Source organism: Natator depressus, chromosome 1, assembly GCF_965152275.1.
Source record: "Natator depressus isolate rNatDep1 chromosome 1, rNatDep2.hap1, whole genome shotgun sequence".
In the NCBI taxonomy this organism is placed as follows: Eukaryota; Metazoa; Chordata; order Testudines; family Cheloniidae; genus Natator; species Natator depressus.
In genome coordinates this window covers 277,356,436-277,363,114 of record NC_134234.1, presented here as the reverse complement: position 1 = coordinate 277,363,114, position 6,679 = coordinate 277,356,436, and positions in this window count along the sequence as shown.

The window sequence follows — 6,679 nt, the reverse complement described above, 5'->3', positions numbered from 1 at the left end:
GACTTTTCTGCCTTCTTTTTCTGCCTTTTGAAGACAGCTTCTGTTTCACTGCAGCTGAAAGATAATAAGGACCCCAGGCAATGCAGCTCTTGCTGACCTATTTCTTTAAGTGTAGAATTGGCAACAATTCGGGTTCTGGGACTGGAAAACATTCTTTTAAAAAAATCTTCTGAAAGATCACACTGTTCCACATACAGTGTGTTTTGCATATTTGTCTGCTCACAGACTAGTTCTATTGACATGGTTTATGCCTGTAGGAACCAAAAGCACTTAGCAGAGTGGGTTGGTGTCTGTTATGAACATAGTGATAAGTCAAGTGGGATTTGGGAATACATTAAATGGTTGAATACATAGACTGTTTCGGTGGAAAGAGCAAAATTGCATGATCACCTTCCAGCTCTGAAAAATGTTCTTGTGGTGTGTTACCCAATGTATGCTACCCATAATTAGCGGGGCAATTTCATTTAGTTTGTTTGACCTCTCTTCAGGAGAGGTATTGGCTCTCCTGCTTGAACTAGTGGAGCTCATTTAATCTGACCTCATGTTATTAATGTGACCAGGCTTCCTCTCTGACCTATGAGGATTCAGCCTGGCCATAATTCCATAAAGCTACAGGCCAAAACCTTGCCTCTGATAAGGCTGGTCTGCATTGGCAGAGCAACTAAACCCAGATAGAATTGCTCTGATATAACTGCCCTAGTGTGAGGAATCCCCTAACTCCTCTATGCTATCCTCTTCTTGCCCCGGCACACAGGGCATGTAGAGGGTCGGAAAAGGCATGGCTAGCGTGTACTGCCCTTTGCCAATCTCACACCATCATAATAGTCCCTTCAGGCTACGTACAAGCCAGCAGTGGTTAAAGCATCCCTGAGCGTACTCCATCTTCAGAGACCAACCCACCCATTGCAGCAGTGGGAACTGGATGAGTGCAAATCAGGCTTTGAGATACATCTTTGCCTTTTCTCCGGTGCACTTTAGCGGGGCTCTGGCACAGCTGAGACTCTAGGCTTTTGTTTGCAAAGGCGCTATTGTACTCCATTTCAATATGGCTAAATACCACTAGTTCCTCCAAGACCTATTATGTAAAAGCATCCCAATGTCATGTGTCCAACAGAAGTTCACTCTTGCACTTTAAATGTATTGTTGAGTGGTTTACTCCAGATAGTGCACCACACAGATATTTAGGGTATAAACACTGCAATGGCCCTTCCACCACAAACTGAGTGTAAATACCTCAAAAAAATGGTTCCAACTCAACTCACTTTCTTTTCATAGAATCATAGAATATCAGGGTTGGAAGGGACCTCAGGAGGTCATCTAGTCCAACCCCCTGCTCAAAGCAGGACCGATCCCCGACTAAATCATCCCAGCCAGGGCTTTGTCAAGCCTGACCTTAAAACTTCAAAGGAAGGAGATTCCACCACCTCCCTAGGTAACGCATTCCAGTGTTTCACCACCCTCCTAGTGAAAAAGTTTTTCTTAATATCCAACCTAAACCTCCCCCACTGCAACTTGAGATCATTGCCTCTTGCTGTCATCTGCCACCACTGAGAACAGTCTAGATCCATCCTCTTTGGAACCCCCTTTCAGGTAGTTGAAAGCAGCTATCAAATCCCCCCTCATTCTTCTCTTCCGCAGACTAAACATCCCAGTTCCCTCAGCCTCTCCTCATAAGTCATGTGTTCCAGTCCCCTAATCATTTTTGTTGCCCTCCGCTGGACGCTTTCCAATTTTTCCACATCCTTCTTGTAGTGTGGGGCCCAAAACTGGACACAGTACTCCAGATGAGGCCTCACCACTGTTGAATAGAGGGGAATGATCACGTCCCTCGATCTGCTGGCAATGCCCCTACTTATACAGCCCAAAATGCCATTGGCCTTCTTGGCAACAAAGGCACACTGTTGACTCATATCCAGTTTCTCGTCCACTGTAACCCCTAGTCCTTTTCTGCAGAACTGCTGCCTAGCCATTTTGTTGATTCAGGCCTCGAATGAGCCAGGAACTGAAACATGTGTCTACATTTAAGCACCTGAATAGTCCCATTGATGTCAGTGGCACCTCCTGTGTGTTAAAAGTTGGGCCTGTGCCCCACTGCCTTGCTGAATCAGTGTCCCACTGAAATTCTTACAGGTGATGTCTGGCAGACCACACATGTCTTAGATATAACATGAGACAGCATGGTGATCCTGCAGTGGGAATGCTATACACACACACATAGCAAAATTGTTAATTATGTCCTATGCAACAAAATATAAGCAGCCACTATGGTTCAACTTTTATTATTTGGCATGTATTCTTCACACTAAAACACGGATGGCAATGGCAATTGCACAAAATCACTATATTACCAGAGTAAAAATACTGGTGCTCCTCTGAAAGAATAAATAAGATTAGGAACCAGCAGTGCTATAATTCCATTCAGAGGTGTTAGATGTTGTGATATGTGCATGGCTCTGAGCGCTGCCCTTTGAAGAGCTTTTCTTTGTCAGCAAGTCCTGTCATGTTCTTGGAAACCCTATTAAGATTTCTGGGAAACCCAAGAAATATATTTGCTTAGAGCAGAACAACACAGAGGCTTATTATGGCAAAATGTTTCCCATGCTATGGCATCCAACATTGGGCCACAAGATTATAATTGGATTAAAATCAGGAAATAAATTATCGTACTGAGGGGGAAATAATTCAGTTCTTCTTGTTAAAATAAAATAACTAGTGTGCTAAATATAGGCAGGGAAATTTTCAGTGTTTACTAGATAAGTCTGCCAGATGGTAGGCTGGCCCTTTCGGAGATTTGGGCTCTTCCCCACATGTGCCTTGTCATCCAGTCGCAGGTTGCGGTTTGGGTCAGGTGACCAGGTAGAACAAGGGAGGGGGCTTCCTATAAGAAAGAGCAAGCTCCCTCAGAGAAAACAAGACCAGGGGCTAGGGCAGGGCTTTTCAGGACTCCGGGGAGCTGAGAGAGTTAGGGCATGAAGCTCTGATGCAACGGTATCTGGTGATCTGGGGTCAGAGAGGTACAGAGAAGAGGTACTCGACACCAGCCAGAGAGACCTGCTGTGGGGGCAGGAGCAGAAGCGTTAAGGGGAGGAATAGCATTGAGAGGCAAGAGGCTTGAGGAAACACTAGGCAGCAAGACCTGGGTTTTGGGAATAAAACTGTTGAGCTCAGTCCTGAGCTGTAGAAGCTATAGAAGTGGTGGAGCAGGGCCTTGTTTTTGAACTATGATAACTTAATAAGCCAGATTCCAAGGAGGGGTGTTTATTGACTTGCAAGCAATGGGGAGTAAATTTATTAGGAAGCCCCAAAAGGTGAAACAGAAGGATTCAGCCTCAGATTGGGTAAAACCTTGTTAGTCTTACCTAAAATTATAATCAGAATAGCTTTGTAACACTGTCCTCTGTTGCACAAATGGATGAGTCCTGTATGATTGTGTAGGCTCATGTAGATTCATTCTCATTGATGGAAATTAGAATGCAGGACCAAAAATTGCATAGCACATATATTTAATGACATTTTAAGCCATCCATTGTGTGTCTTGGGAATGTATTAATTGTTAAATCAGATTAATTATATAACCCTCTTAAATCCACTAGGAATTTAATCATAGGTGTTTGCCAGATGTTGCATCTCTCCGGGGCCAGATTCTAGTTTATTTGCTGTAATCTGCTTCTTGCCTTGTGATGCTTCTCAGATGCTGCATCATACCATACAGGCTCCGTGTTGGTTTTACATACAGTATATTCTATCATTAGAAAAAGCACTTAAATGGCTCTTAATGTGGGAGCCCAATATTCACTTGTTCGCTTTTACCCCACAGGCCACTCTGGGATTTAGAGTAAGTATACAGTAATTTCTGAGTTTGCCAAACTCAATTTAATATTTATAGCCTCTGTAGTACAATACTGTATTTAACAGGAGAGAAAAATGAAGATCTGAATTATGCTAATACAGTGTTCCCTCCCTTCAGTATTCTTGTTCAATATAGACAGAATTTTGACTGGAATAGATGAACTTGCCCATCATCAATTCAAACCCAAATCTGAAGAAGAGTCTGAGCCTTTAAAATAGCTTCCCCCTCTATGGACAATGATAAGCTATTTTCAATTTACTGTTATATCCACATAAACAATGGAAGGTTCAGGGAGACAAGAAGGGCCTAAGTCCACCAATTATTACTCGCCAATGGTATGTGGGTATGCCCACCTGATGCTAATGAATGACTTGTTTCCATAATTTAATATTCCAGAAAAAGTTGAAATGAACAAGATCTCTGGGAATATACCATAGAGGGGGGGATTTGTCTGCCACCTCATATCTGGCAACCAGTTAACCCTGAGCACATGAGCAAGAATCCAATCTGTCTATAACCTAAAACTCTGAGTCGTTCAAATTGTATCTGTTCATTTGACTCCTTGATTATTTGCTATATTTATGGTATAAAAGGAAGATTCTGAGTAGCCAGCAAGCTATGCAGTGCAACAATAGGAGCCAAGCTGTCCCCCACTTCACCTGAATGTAATAAATAAACTAAATAAATGTATAGCTTTCACAGCATGTGGAGATCCTGGTACAGTATAACCTCCTCCCCTACCCCATGTAATTGCTACCTTCACTCTTCAACCCCTACGAGTCATAACATGTGAGACACATTTTGTGTGTAGTGCTGTAGCAGTCAGGGATGAAGGAGGCTAATATATTCTGAAAGCATATAGTATTGGCTGATACTACACAATTACTGTTCCAGATTAGCAGACGCTAATCCTCATGTACAGTAGTCTATTACATGATTTTAAAGAATTATGATACACATTAATTAAACATACTCTCCTGGATATGCACCAACACAATGCTGAATCTTGTTTGGCCGGCAGGTTGTTTCCTATTCTAATGTACTTCTGATGCTTTGCCCTTAGTAATAGTCTTTTCCAAAAGGACTAATAAAACCTGTCACATTAAAAATGAACAAAATACATTTGAAAACAGCAGGGTGTTCTCAGGGTAACCAAAGTACTACGATGATATAATCCAATTCCCAAAGCACATGATCCATAATGACAGGGAACAACTGTTCATGTTGTCATGGCAACAGGAAATCTTAGGTTTAAAGTGTGTAGGGTTGCATATTCATAATTTAAAAAGATGATCCTAAGCATGCAGATAGTGCTTAGATTGCAACTACAGCACCTAAAGCCAGTACCAAATGGCTGGCATATTTTTTTTAGCCTGCACACCTTTTCATAATTATTTGAAATGCCATTTCTTTTTCTTAAAAGGGTTTGCCTACCTTTCTTTTTATAATGTTCTTTTAAATCTGGTTTTATGGTATTTTCTAACCTACGCACATCTTTTTGGTACATGACTGGGGAGTTTTGTTCAGCTGTTCTGGAATATCAGATTATGGGCGGTTATTTTTAAATGAAATATGCTTTTATCTTTCTTAAGGCTTGGTTGATTGATTTTTGAACTTCTCCATGTACTGTTGTGCTGGAAGTGTAAGAGTTAATAAACGAGGTCTTGTAATCCAAGAAACCAAAGCAATAGCATATCACTGCTATCTGGCTGGTTCAGCAGTATCTTTACATAGTGAAAGAATCTCTGTAAACAATAACAGAAAAAAATAATCAATCGTCATGGTTGTCGCCTACTGAAATGTCCTTGATGTCCTCAGTACTGTAGAATTTGTGCTGATAGCTGTATTATTTTCTAAAGCCAGGCAGATGGATTCACATAAAGGAGGAGAAAAGAAAGATTTTGATATTTTTCTCTGCCAAAAGTTAACCTGTTGGTGATGGAAATTGGGATTTCCCAAAGTACCTTATTAATGGTAAATGCAATCAGCCCGATATTAGTAACTCTGAACCCAAACAGCACCAAAAAGTTCACAATATGCAAACCATAGTATAAGTAACATCTTGGGTGAAATCTTGCCTTGACTGAAGTTAATGGCAAAATTCTCATTGTCTTCAGTGGGGACAAGGATTTTAAAATAAGAAGATGTCCTGATCTTAGCTGTATACTGAGTGAAGGAAGACATATAATAAATCACATGGTGTCCTTTCTCAATCTAAGACACAAGACTGCTCTACTAATCGCACAGCATGAGGGAGCAATCTCTCCATGCTGCCATGTAGGGGCAATGGCTGCATTTCTCCATCTTGATAACTTATTTCACAACTTTGCAATTAATTGTTTAATTGAATTAGCACCTGACCTTCGGGATGGTTTTCCAAACCAAGATTCACATAAGAATGGTCCAGTCTCCTTGCCAACTGGTTTACTAGAGAACTCTGTGCAGTTTTCAATTTAAAAATACATAAGGCAGATGTAAGTCCTATTTGTGCCACAAATGGGACTTTATTAGTAACCAATTAATTAGTTGAGAAACTTAAAAGTAATAAGTCACCGGGACCAGATGGCATTCACCCAAGAGTTCTGAAAGAACTCAAATGTGAAATTGCGGAACTATTTACTATGGTTTGTAACCTGTCCTTTAAATCAGCTACTGTACCCAATGACTGGAAGATAGCTAATGTAACGCCAATATTTAAGAAGGGCTCTAGAGGTGATCCTGGCAATTACAGACCGGTAAGTCTAACATCAGTACCGGGCAAATTAGTTGAAACAATAGTAAAGAACAAAATTGTCAGACACATAGAACAATATAAATTGTTGCACAAAA